Source organism: Canis lupus, chromosome 23 (assembly GCF_048164855.1).
Source record: "Canis lupus baileyi chromosome 23, mCanLup2.hap1, whole genome shotgun sequence".
Classification (NCBI taxonomy): Eukaryota; Metazoa; Chordata; class Mammalia; order Carnivora; family Canidae; genus Canis; species Canis lupus.
The window spans coordinates 14,553,524-14,569,538 of record NC_132860.1 but is presented as its reverse complement, the minus strand read 5'-3'; the positions used below and the strand labels follow the sequence as shown (position 1 = coordinate 14,569,538).

The 16,015-nt window shown below is 47.6% G+C and overlaps 1 protein-coding gene across 13 annotated transcripts in view; it reads left to right on the top strand.

Moving 5' to 3' along the window:
* The window catches only part of BMAL1 (basic helix-loop-helix ARNT like 1), a 102,784-nt gene that overhangs the window by 21,292 nt on the left and 65,477 nt on the right, over nucleotides 1-16,015 (top strand). For 11 of the 13 annotated variants that reach the window (XM_072794000.1, XM_072793999.1, XM_072793997.1 and 8 more), the window contains exon 2: nucleotides 10,475-10,547. The exons of the other annotated variants lie outside the window; for them this stretch is intronic. The gene's annotated coding sequence lies outside the window, so the exon portion shown is untranslated. The remainder of the gene's footprint in view (nucleotides 1-10,474; nucleotides 10,548-16,015) is intronic. 13 annotated transcript variants of the gene reach the window in all.

Genomic DNA, 16,015 nt, shown 5'->3' with positions numbered 1-16,015 from the left:
TGAGGCCCACAGGTGGCATACCAGTGCCAGAGGCCATGCCGTTAGTGATCAGCATTGGCACCCACAGGGCAGCAGAGCTTCAGCTGATACAACAAAGTGCAGAGGCCTGAGGACTTAGAAGTAGGGCTTCAGCATGGACAATGTGCAGGAGCAGGCTGTTTCTCCTTGATTGGGACTGCAGTGTCCCGGGGTCACTGGGATTTTCCTGCCCTGCTCTGGTTGGACTCACTAATTCATAAGCCACTGTTTCTCTGGAATCAGCCAGATTTCTACACTTTGTGCCAGGCCAATCAGCCTGACTCATCAGTCAGTTTGTGTACCGGGGTGCTCTTCAGTAGAGCTGTAGACCCAGAGACCGGTAAATGCAGATTCCAGTGTGAGCACAGCTCATCACTCTCTGCGGGGCCTTTGTCAAGATGCTCATTGTCTTGGGGGTTTGCTTTCTTTATCTGCCAGGTTAGTACCACGCCAAATCCCTGGGTTACAGGCTCAAGTTTCTTAAATCTCTCCCGCCTTGGGTCAAGATTAGCCCTGGAGGCCTGGGTGGGGCCGACCCTGCAGGCGGCAGTCCTGGTGGCCACACTGTGGAGAGGACCAAGCTTCCCATCATCTAGGGGTTTGAAAATTGTTCTCTTACTCAGGGAATGATTCATTGTGCAAAACTCGGGAGGGTTCTTTTCCCATTCCCCTTGCCTGCTTTGGGATGGAATTCCTGAAATGACCTTGGCTTCATGGAGTCTTTTCCATTTCCTGTTCTGCTCTCCTAAACATGGTCCCTCCCCTGTGCCCAGGAGCCTCATTCTCAGATGGCTCCTACCTTTCTCTCTGGCCTTGTTGCATGAGATTTCCTCTTAGCTCTCTTCTACCTTCCTTTGCATCTGACTTCAATCTCTGGGCCCCATCTGCCCAGCTGGGGCAACCTTGATGGCGTGACCATATATGCCTGCATGTTTGCACTCCCTTTACTCTTTAAGATTGTATCCTCAGGCCGTTCCGTGTGGCTCCCTAGTTTTTATCATGCCCATTTAAGATGGCTGCATAATATTCTTTCAAGGAAGTGCCTTCAAGAAGCCTTGAGTTTGTTATGGGGCATTTAGATTGCTTTTAATTTTTGTTCTTTCAGCTAATGCTACATTAGCCATCTTTGCGTTTTCCAGAATCATTTTATTAGGTTGGCATTTATCTAGCTAATGGCAATGGCCCAAGATCAAACGGAGAATCAGGATTTCTTTTTTTCAAGAAAAATGTTGTGAGGATATATTTAAAATTTACTTTGAATGCTAGGAATGTTTTTGTTGTATTTTCCGTGAACGAAGAAGCGGGGTAACAGCAACGTGAAATGAGACATAAATGAACGACTGCATATTTACAAGTAATAAATGACTTATTTGTTCCTAAGTGTGGAGGTGAGCGAGTACATTTTCTTTCTTTTTTTTTTTTCAGTACATTTTCTTAAGGACTAATTTATCTGCTCAAATTGAGGAATTCTGTATCCCTATAGCTTTGATGCTTTGATTAAAACAGTAGAATAAAATAAACAGTGATCTCTTCTTAACAGTGTTCGTAAGAAATGCCCTAAAACAAGAAAAAGTAAATGGGATTTTTGAAAAACAAAAAAACGGGTCTCCTTAAGCCAGAATGAGCCTGTCAGGAAGTGCTCTTAGCAGTGGAAGCAGGTTGCAAACTTGCTGAAAGGGTTTGGCTTTTTGTTTGGCCGCAAGGAAACAACCAGAATGAAACCGACAAAGCAGCGTCACTGACTTGGTTCCCAGCGCTCTTTTTAGCCTGGAATCCGTGTGGCTTCGGGGTGGTGAGGAAGGCTTCCTGTGCCCCGCTGCTCTGTTGTTGCCGGTTCAGTCTCCGGTTGATGATTACGTGGACCGTTTCAACCTCATCCAGCAAATGTCAGCTGTGTCTTTGCAGTGCATAAGGTTGCCGGGAATAAAAATTGGGGAAGGGGGCACCTGGGTGACTCAGCCATTGAGCATCTACCTTTGGCTCAGGGTGTGATCCCAGGGTCCTGGGATCGAGTACCGCCCACATCAGGTTCCCCGCAGGGAGCCTGCTTCTTCTCCCTCTGCCTGTGTCTCTGCCTCTCTGTGTGTCACTCATGAATAAATAAAAAATAAAACCTCCAAAAAAAAAAATGGAGGGAAGAGAAAACCCAAGGCACCCTGTTTCTGAGGAGCTCATGAACTGGGAGTGGGAAGGATAAGACACATCTAAAACTGATGATCCTTCAAGGGTGACTAAGAAGAGGGTCCTGGGGTGGGCAGCCCCATCCTGTTAGCAAAGGGGAGAATTCCATGTCCTGGGGAGGGGAGGGGGGATGGGGGGTGGTCAGGAAGGGTGTTACGCAGCCCTTCAAGGACTGGCTGAGTTGGGGACGGGACATTCCCGGCAAAGCTAAAAGGCTGACGGAGGAGATGGAAGGACATGGGGATATGTTTGGGGTTTGGCTGAAGCTGTGGTGTTTTTGGGTGTGTATCAGATGCCAGGCATGGTTCTAAGCACTTCCTATATATTAACTCATGTAATCTCTACAGTGGCCCAAGTGAGGTACTATCACTGCCTCTGTTTTACAGATGAAGAAATAGACATAAAGTAGTTTATTGGCTGCCCAAGATCGTACTGCTGGAGAGCCAAGATGAGGCCCAGTTGATTTGGCTCCAGAATCTCTGCTTCTGACCACAAAGCTGTCTTGCCTCTGATAGAGGGGAAGAACGGACATTAGAACCAGAGGTTTGGTTTATTTATTTTCGTGCCAGGGATTAGGGGTACACAGGTAGAAGAGGGGCCAGAGTGGAGATAGAGGGACTGCAGGGGTAGGGGATGGGGGAGTTTGCTGAGAACCAAGAGGGGCCACAGGAAGAAAGAGCCTCAAGGAAGGGGTTTGTCAACAAGGCCCAGCACTGCAGAGTTCCAGGAGGTGAGCTGTAAGAGCAGGTCTGAGCCACAGAGACAGCCGGGAGGGCCTCTGGAGAGGGCAGCCATGCTGCAGACTGCAAGGTGCTATTCATTCCGGATAATTCTGTGTTTTGAAGATGGTGAAGAAGGCACAGGCATTAGGTATCATTGTCTGTGTCCTCGTGTCAGTAGAAAGAGGTGAGCATGAGAGAGGGGCAGGTGAGAGCTAGTACTGCTAATTTGGCAAACCTAAGGGCTTTTCTGCAGCCTAATGATTTTTGAAAGCTGTTGGCAATGCTGAGGCCCAAGTGTGACTCCCTTATCTGAATGCTGTAGCAATCACTGTTTTTCCTGGAAAATTGGGCCCGTGTGGGCCCTGTGTGTGGTTTATTTGAGTTCCATTTTTATAGCCTTATTACCTTGTCCCCATGATGCAAGAGGCCTCTCTTTTCTTGAACTTTGCTGTGAAAATTGTTTCTTAAAAGGCACAAAGTGATCTCTCATCATTTGGGTGGTGTTCTTTCCATAGTAGCACTTTTCTGCAGACTCTGCACACACTTTTCATCACCCCTGACACCAGTTGTCATGTTTTTCTGATCGTTGGCAATTTACTGAGAACTTTTAGGCAGCTCTTAAATCTCACTACCTAGGTGTTTGTCACGATTTCTTCCAGAAGAGTTTGTGCACGTACATATCCTTTCAACTCCTACCAATGGCCTTGCCAGGGCCTGACACCCAGTCCTGTCCTCTGGCCTTGAGTTGATAACAACAGCAATTAGCATTTATGGAACTGAGCTGTTACCAGGCCCTGTACTAAGGGATTCTCAATTATTCCCAGTCTCTGCAAATAAAATACTATTACTTCTCCCATTTTACAGATGAAGAAAATGAGTATTAAAGAGATAGAGTAGCTTGCCCCGGGTCACACACCTAATAAATGGCAGAGTTGGGTCTCACCCAACCTTGGAGCCTCAGGTACTTCATTCATACATTCATTTATTCATTCATTCAGCAACAAGTGATTGTCTACAACATGGCAAGCACTGTTCTAGACTCAGGGGATACAGCAAAGGAAACAAACAAAGAAAAAAGTAAGAATATCCTGCCTTCAGCTCACATTTAAAATTGGAGAGATGGAGAAAGAAATAATAAATAAAATGTACATTATCCAATATGATAATAAAGACTATGGTGAAAAATAAAATGAAGAAGTTGGCTAAGATGCATTGGGAGAATTTTACAGTAGCAAAAGAAGGTCTCATTCAGAAGGAGACCAAACCGTTAGGTTAAGTAGCGATCAAAGCCCCAAATCTCAGTATATCAACCCAAGGAAACTTTATTTTTTAGTTTACAATAAAATTTTATTTCTTAGGAAGATTCCAGTGTGGCTGCTCCTTCCTTGTGGTTATAGAGGGACCCACCCTCATTATATCCTATGACTCTGCCTTCTTCAAGGTGCTCAGATTGCTTCCCATAAAGCTGAAGATGAGTGAGAGAGAGGGTCTTGTGGGCAGTCTGGAAGAAACCATCATCTCACCCACCCGTTGACCAGAACTCAGTCCTGTGTTTGCTCCTAAGTGCAAGGGAAGCTGTTGGGAACTATGGCCTAGCTGTGTGCCCCCAAGAAAAAGGAAATGGGTTCTTGTGAACTTGTAGCAGACTGTCTGCCATAGTGAGTGAAGTAAAGAAGTGAGTCATGTGTCTAACTGGGGGAGGAGCATTAGGGAATGGGAACAGCAGGGTAAAAGGTGGCCACGGTGGCTGGAGTACGAGGAGGAGAGTGGCCGAGAGTCAGGGCAGGGAAGTCACGGGGGCCTGGCCATTGGCATCATTATCAGGACGTGGCCGCACTGGGGGTGACAAGGCAGCCCAGGGACATTGAAGAGTCTTGAAAGAGGACTGATGTGATTTGAGTTACATCTTGAAAAGATCACTCTGGCTAATGTGTTGAAAATTGACTGTGGGAAGGGCAGTTCGAGTCCGGTGGGCTGGTCCAGATGAGTGGTGGGAGTAGCCAGGTCCCAAGTGGTGGTTGGGAAATGGTAAGAAGTGGCCAGATTTGAGATCTGTCCTGGACGTGGAGCAACAGGTCTGCTGTGGGCTTAGGTTGAGGGTTGTGGGACAAAGAGAGGAGTCAGGCTTCTTCTGAGCTTTTGGCTTTTGCCTAATGACTGTTAATCTCACTCTCCCTGCCCCCCACCCCCCACCCCAGAGAGGTAAGAAGAGGGGAAGGTTTTGGGAAAAGAATACCTGAATGTTCTCTGGGCCCTGACCCATCTCACAGTAAGCTTTCCTCCTGCTTAGTGCTTTCTTTAGCACAGCCAGACAATTCACAGTTTCTCTCTCTCTTTTTTTAAGGTTTATTTATTTTCGAGAGAGAGTGTGTGTATACAGGAAGGGGGGAGGGACAGAAGGAGAGGAAGGGAGAGAATCTCCAGCAGAGTCCTCGCTGAACACAGAGCCCCATGTGGGGCTCCTCCATCCCATCACCCTGAGGTCACGACCTAAGCTGAATCCAAGAGTTGGCCGCTTAACAGACTGAGCCCCCCAGGTGCCCCAAATCACATTCTAACTGAGCTTTCAGACAGAGGGACGGCACTTGTGGTCCTCCCAGCACAGAACCTGGATGAGGCAACATAAGCAGTGGTCCCACGTCACCATTTGGAGTCTTTGGCCCAAGCCTTGGGGCTACTTTGGACTGATGTGGAAGGGTCTTATGTTCCCCCTGGGTGGCTGAGAGATGCCTATAGAAGCCACTTCCAATCCCTGCTGCCTGCAATGTAAGAGCATATGTGTGTTTGGGAGTGAGAATGGAAACAGCTTCTCTGGTCCTTCTTTGGCAATCATGACCTGCCAAGGCAGAAGCTAGAACTTTTTAATAGGCAGTGATCGCAGTGGGAGCATAAATGGGGAGAAAATCTATCTTAAACAGAGCAGAGTGTGAGTCATGGCAACAGATGTTGCATGCCTACTAGGTGCTGGACACTGGCTAGGGATTTTGTTTTCACTGGAGAGCAAAACAGTACTGTTCCTTATTTCTCTTTGTTGTCCTTTGTGCTGCCCAGGACCTCTAGTACCGTGCTGAATATGATGGGTCAGAGTGGACATCATTGTCTGTTCCTAGTCTAGGGGAGAAGGCAGTCTTCTACCTTCAAGTGGATTGTTCACTGTAGGGATTTTTGTAGATGCCATGTGCACTTTGCTGGTATGGGTGGAGGTGAAATAAGGCTTTCTCTGGTGTTTGGCGATAATAGAGGGCTTACTATCTAAAAGTTTTCTGTCTTGCTAGAGGGCACAAGCTTTTGTTCAGGCTTTTTAAAAGTGTGTGTGTGTGTGCGTGCGCATGTGCGCACCTTTTATACTTTTAGGTTGCTGGCTTCTTCAGTTCCAAGTCTGGGATAGATGAAGTAAAGAAAGGAAAAAGAAAGAAAATTCTGGGAACTCACCATGGTGTCATTCCTCAAGTCCTGAGGTCTGCCTTCTTCACTCTGCCCTTTCAGACATTTCTTATGTTTGCTTTATACATAGTGTCCAGGAGTCTTACTTGCACTCCATCTGCTTGGAAGTGGAAGTGGTTGGGAGCAGCTAGAGAGTATAGGTTGGGGCCAGTTTGTGGGGGCCCTTAAAATCCCAGGGGTTTGATTCGGTAGGTGGCTGGGGGGCTTGATGGTGGTGTGGAGGAATGGGATGGGGGAAGTGGCAGAGACACGGGAGGCTGTTGTCCAGGCCCAGGTCATAGATAACCCGGTCCTGTGCTGTGATGGTAGACATGGTGTGGAGAGGAAGAAGAGGAGAGTCCACATGGCAACAAGCAAGTGCAAGGAGACTAGGTTGAGTGTGAGGCTTCTAGCTTGGACAACCAGCTAAGATTGGGAAGGCCTTGAGGCGTCCAAGTGCAATAGAGCGGGCATATTCCAGGCATTTTAGAGCACTTCTGGAAGACTGGACTAATGGTTCTGCCCTTCAGGGAAGGCTCCATAGAGCTCAAAATCTGGCTGCTATGTAAAATCCAAGGAGAATGTATTCTGGGCAGAAGAAGCAGTGTGGGGAAAAGACACAGGTATTAGTAATGCCGTGATGGGCCTGTCAAGACCCCCACTAGTTGACGCATAAGTGGGTCGTTTTTGGTTCCATAACTGGGCAGGATGCTGTAGGAGTTCAAAAAAGGAAGAGGTTCTGGAATGGGAGCTAAATAGGGGTCCATTTAGCTGCCTGTCTTCTGTTTTTGTATGTTCGCATCAGTGTTTCCTCCTGCAGACAGACCACCCTCCTCCTGGGGGCATCACTGCTGACAGCCCCAGTTTAACAGTTGTGGTGATATGGCTACATCTGTGTATCAGTTCTAGAGAAAGTATCTGACTTGCTTAGGTTGGGTGTTGTGGTTATCCTTGGGGCCAATCACTGTTGCCAGGGAGTGGAATGCTCAAATCTGGGCTGGATCATTTGCCCACCCTTATTGGGGGTATTCTTGGTCTTTTTAAGAAGGTGGAAGAAAAGTGTCTATGGAAGATAAAAAAAAAGAATATTCATCATGGCCTACTATAATATGTTTTGAAGAATTTATAGTACAGCAATGTAGGAACTCTTTGGAGAATTTTAAGCAGGGGACTTGATCAAATTTAGGTTTTATTAAAATCATTTCAGACACTGTGTCTGGGGGTTGTGGTTGGAAATAAGTAAGTGACTAGAGGTGGAGAGACTAGTTAGGAGGTTGTCGCTGGAGCTCCAAGGAGAGCGAATGAGACCTGAACTAATTTTTTTTTTTAAGATTTATCCATTTTTTCATGAAAGACACACACAGAGTGAGAGAGAGAGAGAGAGAGAGGCAGAGACACAGGCAGAGGGAGAAGTAGGCTCCCTGCAGAGAGCCCGATGTGGGACTCGATCCCGGATCCTTGGATCATCCTTGAGCCAAAGGCAGACGCCCAACCGCTGAGCCATCCAGGCGTCCCAGCTGAGCTAATTAAAAGCCTTAGTTGTTTCATTTTGGACCTCGTCTCCAGCCACAGCCCTGGTAAAGAGGATGAGTGGGATAAAGTCTAGAGACAATCAGGCAACCAGGGCTTGATGACCAGCTGGAGGATGCAGGAAGAAGAGGGGCTTAAGGAGGATCACCCCCCACCCCAACACCGCCACCAAGGGGGTAATAACTATCCCCTGAAAGGCTAGATTTATCTTTGGAAACTAGTTATTAAGTGGTGGCAGACTTGACTTATCTTATTTGCTTCTTGAGAAATGTGAGTGTTGTTGGTTTTTTGTGGTTTCTTAACTGGAAAAGGAAGCTGATTGATTGTATTTTTCTTCCTTTAAAATGTTTCCTTTCTTTACGAACTCAGCTAATAGGAGCTGCAGCCAGGACTGCTAGTTGAGAGATGGATGGTAGGAGGACCTTGACCTGAAGAGCTCTCCTCCCCACAAGCCTGCCCCTGGGCCTGCAGGTCTACTTTAGAAACATTTATCCCTTTGGTATTGCCCTTGCTAGGAAGGCTTTTCAGGATTTTAAGCAAAGAAATGACCTGTTCTGACTTATGTTGGGACCACTTCCCTCCTGAACCAGGACTAGACCATGGATGGAGGGAGGAGTGACACCAGGAGCCAAAGCGGGCATACCTGTTAGGAGGCCATTGCAATTATCTATGTTGGCAATGGTGGAGGGAGTGAGAATTGGTCATATTTTGAAGCACAAACCAATGTTGCAAGGATTGGACTATGGAGTAAGAGGAGATGAGAATGACTCTAAACTTTTGGGCCTGGGTGACTGGAAGAGCATTGTCTTAAGCTGAGATGAGGACGGCTTGGAGGAGCAGGCCTGGGAGAAGGCCAGGGCTCCTCATTGGACATGTTCAGTTTGACGCATTGAACGTGACTTACGCAGAGCTCCTGTCTACTTGGCATCTTACTTGAAGCAGGCAGTTGGATATATTCTACTAGCCTTTGAGTTGAGAGGAGAGTTCCAGGCTTGGAGAGAAATCTGAGCATCCTCAGCATACAAATGACATATGAATCCCAGACACTAGGTGAGACCACTGGGGTGGGAGGCAAGGGTGACTGAGGGTATACAGAGAAGAGATGAGAACAAGGCCTGAGCCCTGGGTCCCTCTGACATTAAGAGGTGGGGAGATAAGGAAGAACCAGCAAAGGGAAAGAAGAGCTAATGAAGTGGGTGGAAAACCAAGAGTGCTAACCTGGAAGCCAAGTGAAGAGTCCTCAAACAAGAGGGAATGGTGTATGAGTATCAAAGACTGAGACAAGGTCCGAGACTTGCTCATTGGATCTGGCAACATGGAGGACAGACCAACGGCAGGCTTTTAGACCCAAGCTTAACCTTTCAAATAAGTCAGTTTCCTCCACTGAAGAATACAGTTATGCAAAACAGATCATTTAAGATTGAAATAACTCAGGGAAGATGAAGACCGTGCAGTGGGAGTCTAGTAGAAGGGGGACAGCACTTCTGGCTTTTGTGGGGAAGGTTGAGGTCACATTCATTCATGTCTTCATTCATCATTTATGCATTCCACAAAAACTTACTGGGTTTCAGAGACTTGTGGCGGGGAAGGGAGGGAGTGGAGTTCATTGTTTCATGGGTATAGAGTTTCAGTTTCATGGAAAAGAGTTCTGGAGATGAATGGTGGTGACGGTTACACAACAACATGAATGTACGTAATACCACTGAGCTGTATACCTGAAAATGGTTAAGATCATAAATTTTATGTCATGTGCATTTTACCATCAGAGGAGAAAAAAAACTTGATGGCTCCATCATGCACTTGATCTGGGATACAATGTTGGAAATGGATGGCATTTCAATAGGAAATAAGAGAAGAAGGGGAAAAACACATCCAGCTGGAGGGAATGCAGAGAGGGAAGGGACCTGCTATTAGCTGTGTTTGTCTGGGTTGTGAGGTCAGTGGGGGAGGCCATGTGAGCTGAGGCTGTGGACTCGGACTGAGCCAGTTGGTGCAGGCCTGGCAGCCTGCTCACGGAGTTGGGCTTGCTTTTTAGATTCTGGGAGCCTCTGAAGGCTCTCTGCCCAGGGGAGTGCCATTCCAAAGGTGTGCATTTAGCAGATTAATCTCATTAATCCTTCCTGTTAAAACATTGCTTATTAAAAGCAGTGGGATTGAGGCATGTATTTGTCTAGGGAAAATTGTGGCCTAGCAGAATTTTCAACATGTGAACTAAGTTATTTTTCTACCCATTTTACCAATATTTCTTGAGGACTGCCTAAATACAGTGTTCTTGGAATAAGAAAAGGGGTAACTTTAATAGGTCTCTTCTCTTGAAAAGCCTATACTCTAGCGACCCCCCCCCCCATTCCTAAATAAGAAATTATGTTCCCATGTGTAATGTGTTACCATAAATGTCTCACCAGAGTTCCATGGGAACTGAGAGGAGGAGGTGCCTGGCTTGCCGGGATTTGAAAGATGAGCAGGATTTTTCTAGGCAAAGTAATAGCATTGGGCATCCTGAAAGGATGGTAAATCAAAACTTACTGGGGGTTGTAAATGGAAAGACCATGTGTAAGTATTCTGTCTTAAGGCTAAACTCTTATTTCGTTGGCTTTTAGGTGGTGCTGGTTAGAGTACACACTTTTGGATCCAAAGTTAAGTTTTCAAATGTGGAATCCTAGGCCTTCACTGGTAAGTTTGTTTGATGCCTTCTTACCAAATTATGCTATTGAGGATCAGTATTTGGAATGAACAGCAAGGAAGTTATCGCTGGCACGTCTCTGTGGAGGTTACGAAGCCTAGACTCTAGAGAAGCCTGTAGTATAGGTGGAAAGGACCCACGAGAGAAGTAAAACTTCACTGTTTCTGTGAAAGATGCAGAGAGGGAGGCCAGAAGAGGGACATCCAGGGGCAGAAGGGATGGACACAGCTGGCCTCATGGAGGGCTGGGGCTTTGTGTTTTGAAGGAAAAATCCAGAGAGGAGTGAAATAAGCTTCTTGGGCTTGAGAAGTTGGGTGTAAGATACAAAGAAAGTGGGCTCAGCAGCAGACGCACAGGAGCAAGAGCGTCATCCAGAGGAGTCATGGGCAAGAACTTTGGCAGGATATGATTATTTTAGGCCAGGCTCAGCAAACTTTTCCTGTAAAGGGTCAGGTGGTAAATATTTTTGGCTTCATAGGCCATGTGGTCTCTGTCACAGCTACTCAGCTCTGCTGTCGTAGCATGAAAGCAGCCACAGATAATCCATGAATGAATGGGTGTGGCTGGATCCCAGAAAAGCTTTATTTACAAGAACAGGTGGTAGATAGGATTTGGTCTGTAGGCTCCAGCTTGCAGACTCCTTCTCTAGACCCTGAATGTCAGGCTAAGGCACTTGGACTTTGTCCTGGAGGCAATGGCAAGCCATTGAGGTTATTTTGGGCAAAGAAGTGAAATGGCAAAAATGATATGCTAAGACCTTTCATCTGATAGCTAGACAGAGGAGGCATGAGGCCTGTTCCAAGGAGCCCCAATGCATGTGTGACATTGTGTGGTTAACAGTGGTTAATATGGGAGCAAAGGACCAAGAGAAGAGACATTGCAAAGGGGGAACCATAAGATTTATAGTCTTTTTAGACTTTAAAGACAGGAGCCAAAGAAAATGAAAGTTTGATAGTTCTCAGTGGTACCATCAACAAATGTGGAGACTGGAGATGGAGAGGGGTTGATGCTTGATGCATCTGGTTTTACACTAAATTTGGGATGACCGTGGGTCAACCATAAGAAATGTCCAGGAGACAATTGGAAATGCGGGGCTGAAGCCTGGACTGAGAAGGTTTGGTCCCAGAGATGCTGAAGGGAAGCCACAGGATGAAATAAGTTCTCCGCAGGATGAACAGAGAGCTGCGCTTTGGGGAGTGTGCATAGCTCTGGGTGGAAGATGAAGGGAAGAGAACCCGAGGTGGAGGAGGGGAGAGTCCCATGAAGGGAAGAGAAGGGGACAGCAGAGACTATGGATAAGGGACTTGAAGGAAGGCTGCTGAATTGGCGACCAGTTGGTCACAGGAACGTGAGCCACAAGAGGAGGATAAGGATGAGGGTTCCAGGCCGCACGGGGATGGACATAAATGAGGAATCAAGAATCAGAAACATTAGTGAAATGGACCACTCAGAGAAAGTTTGGGTGGTAAAAGAAGGGAGATACACATGCAATTTGGACATTTGCATGTCACAGTTACCTTTTCTTTGGCTTTGAGGCAGGCACAGCATGCTGCGACCAGTTCTCATTTCCTTCTCCACAGCCAAGCTTTGTTTGGGGGTTTGTGTGTACATTGGGCTTGTGATTGTGTTCTTATGTTCCTTTTAAGGTGTGGTGCTCCTGGCTCTGCCACAACTTGTACCACGGAATCCAGCCCATGTCTGGACTCTTGCCATAAGACAAGATGTGATTTGTTGGGGAAATGGTTGCATTTGTCTAAATTGAGGGAGAAAAGAAGGTAGAGACCAAGAAACTGAAATGAGGCTTCTTACTGCTGAGTCTTCCCACATATGGGACTTCGAGATAATTCCTCAGGTCATCCAACCAGATGTCAATCTGTGCTCTGAGTATTTTGAGTATACATTCTTCAGTCTGAATTCTGCGTTGTTTTTGGCTTGATTTGTGTGAATATAGCCATTTGAGATCTGCTCATAAAAGCAACAGGTATAACTGGTTAGGGCCACCATTTATTGAACCCTCACTATGTACCAGGCACGGTGCTGGGTGCTCTGTAGGTGTCATTTTATGTCATCTCTGCAACAACCTCCAACACGGGGAATTAGTATTCCCACTTCAGCAGTGAGGAAATCCTATCATAAAGAGGTTGAGTAACCTGCCCAAGGTCATAAGTGATTGGAACCTAGATCTGACCCCTGATTGATACTGCTCCCTGTTTTCTCTCACCTAAGTCTGGGATATCTCCTCCTACGCATGTAGAAGGACTAGAGACAGATTGAGCTGTACAGGTTAAATATTCAGAGCCTCTAGCGGGTGTTTCTACTTTTTATGAGTCTGTTGAAAGGGTGGAGGAAGCGTGGGATCTCTCTGGAAGAAACAAGACCAAACCTCAAATACTTTAACTGTTTTCCCCAGGTAAAATTTTCCATTAGTTGGAGAAGGTGACAGTCTTGGGTTTGGAAAGGAAATAGCACTGGAAGTCATGACCGTCAGATCCCAGTCCTAGCACAATGGCAATTATCGTCTACTTTTTGTTGAAATATTTGGTATTTCTCTCTGCTTACCTCCAACTTTAAGCTCCAAGAGCAGGGTCCTATTTTGTCTTGTTTACCACCAGTCCCTCGGCTTCTAGCATGGTCTTACCATGGAGGATGTACTCAGTAAATATTCGTTGTTTCTAATGAGCTAGAAAGGTTTGGACAAGGTGCTTCACCTCTGTGTGCCAGGTGCTGCTCTTGACACTGTGACTGCGGAGCTGACACAGGACAAATTCGCTGTCCTCATGAGGAAATTTCAGTAGGGGAGACAATAAATATGTGAGATGTATAATGTAAGGTCAGGCAGGCATGATAATGCTCTGAAGAAAAATAAAGTGAGGGAGGGGGGTGGAGGGTGAAGGGGCCAGTAGTTTAATTAGGGTCACGGGGAAAGCCCCACCAAGGAATGAAGCCAGATGAAAGGGGTTGTTGGGGGCGAAGTCATACTCATTCTCTTTGGGGGCTCTACACACGTCAGCTGCACTGTCGACACTTCTTCATTCTTTTGCTGGGCCACGGTTGCTAACAGCTAACTGACGGCTCCCAGCAGTGCGGACGTCCTCTCCGGGTCCTGTGTCTGTGGCCCGCGGAGTGCTCCCTTCCCCTCCCTGGTAGGTACGCAGTCTCTTTACCCGGCCTGCCTCTCCTGGTTCTCCTCCAGCCTCAGAGACCTCGCCTCCGCAGCCTGCTTTGCCACTTCTCTTTCCTTTGTCCTTACCCCGAGTACGCCTTTCCTTGGTCCCTTCTCATCCCCGCAAGGACTGTGCTTGGGTGAGCCCCTCCATTGCCCGCCTCCTCCCAGCAGTCACCCAGAACTGCAGAGCCGGCCTAGGACCTGCTCCCAGGTGCGTCTGTCTCCCCATGTCTCCTGCCTTGCCTGCCCCTGCAGCCTCCTGCACAAGGCGTCCCTGGCTCTGTCCTTTCCCTCACCTGTCACGTTCTGTCGGTCACAGCGTCCTACTGAAGAGGACATCTTCTGATTTGTCCACTCCCTTCTCTTCCTTCCCCACTCCTTCCCTTAGGACTCATCATTTGGATTTCTTTCAACAGCCTCCTAATTGGTCTTCCTGTGTCCATTTTTGTCCTGCCTCATTCCACCCCCACACTCCTTATCAGCATGATGTTTATAACTCCCGCATCTGATCATGGCTTTCTTCTGTTTAAAACTCCCCAAGGGCTCCTCGTTGCTGGTGGGATAAATCCTAAGCCCCTTTGGCAGGCCTGTGGTCTTTCATGATCGGGCCTTTGGCCACATTCCTTGTTTCACTCTTTCCCTAACCTGGATTTCTAACTTCAGCCCAGCCTCCTGACAGCCATCACTGCTGGGCCCTCCTGGGAATGACCCACCCCCTGGTCCCCATTTCAGTGGCTCAGGACAGGTTTCCACTCTTCTGAACACCTTCCTTCCCACCCTGCTCCTCTCTGTGACCTGGACGTGACCTTCCTCCCGCCTCCCAGACTACCCTGCATTTCTCTCTCCCAAAGCACTTATCAGCATAACTGTTGATTTACTACTTGTTATGCTCGGTAAACCACACTCCTTAAGGGTGGGGACTGCACATGTGCGCATGTGCGGGCACACACACACATGCACACACACTGTCTCTGGATTCTCGGTGCCAGAACAGCACACCTGGCTCAGGAAGTGTTTGTTGAAGGAATAGGGATGGTCAAATCTGTTATAAATAACAGATTTATAATGTGATCAAATGTATTTGGAATTGAAGGTTCATTGGCCATTGCATTCGGCAGGGCCACCCCTCCCCTCAGGTTTGAGCGCAGGATGCATTTGCTGTGGGTTTGGGTTTGTGGCGACCTGTCATGTCTCCTGGCATACTGAGGCCTCAGGAATGTAACTGCCCTATAGTCTTTGCCCTGGACTTAAAAAAAAAAAACAAAGCTCCTGTTGTTGATGGAATAGGAATAGCAATTCAAAATGAAAAAGAATCCATTGGGATGCCTGGGTGGCTCAGTGGTTGAGCGTCTGCCTTCAGCTCAGGGCGTGATCCTGGAGTCCCAGGATCAAGTCCCACATCGGGCTTCCTGCATGGAGCCTGCTTCTCCCCTGCCTGTGTCTCTGCTTCCCTCTTTCTCTGTGTATCTCTCATGAATAAATAAATGAAATCTTAAAAAAAAAAAAAAAAAGAGTCTATCAAGGAATTCTCGGGAGTCAGGTCTACCCAGCTACATCCTGGGCGAGTCCCACACTTCCTACATTAGCCAAAATAATGATTCTTGCTAAGTGCTGACGGCTTTTCTCCCCCATTCTCCCCTAGCTGAGAATGCTCTTCTGGGTAGGGGATGAGGACAGCTAGTGGTCCTTTGTGGAGATGCCCAAGGGCTTCTTTACCTGCCTTGGAACCTCGAGTCCTGGGTGAACACTGTGAGGTGGCAGACAGGAAGGGGCTCTGACCCAAGAGGCCAGGGCGGTGTCTGTAGCCCCCACGGGAGCCGGCACCATGCACCTGGGCAGTCACCAGTATATGTGCTCGTGTTTCCCTGTGGGGCCGTGAGCTCAATGCTTGTTGCACCTTCTCCATTTCCTAGTTCTGCTGCAGAGCTGGGAAACTCCTGAGAATGTGGTTTTTGCAGGGGGCTTCACAGTAATCTGGGAAGGCTTCCTAGAGGAAGGAGCCATTCTTAACCACAGAGGTGTCCTGTAGGCTAGGGTGCTCCAGGACCTCCCCTAGAAAGACTTAGGATGCTGCTCTCCCTTTCAGGGATGTTTCCAGAAGCTGTTCCTGCTGCATGGGTGTATTTGCCTTCTGGCTTGCCTCCTCTGTGCCCATTACCCCTGACTTGCCTCCTCCTGGGAGGTCTCCCCCAACCTCCCTGTAAGAGACCTGGGTCCTACCATCACCATCACCAATAAGGCATAAAACGTGGGAATCCCTGGGTGGCTCAGTGGTTTAGCGTCTGCCTTCGG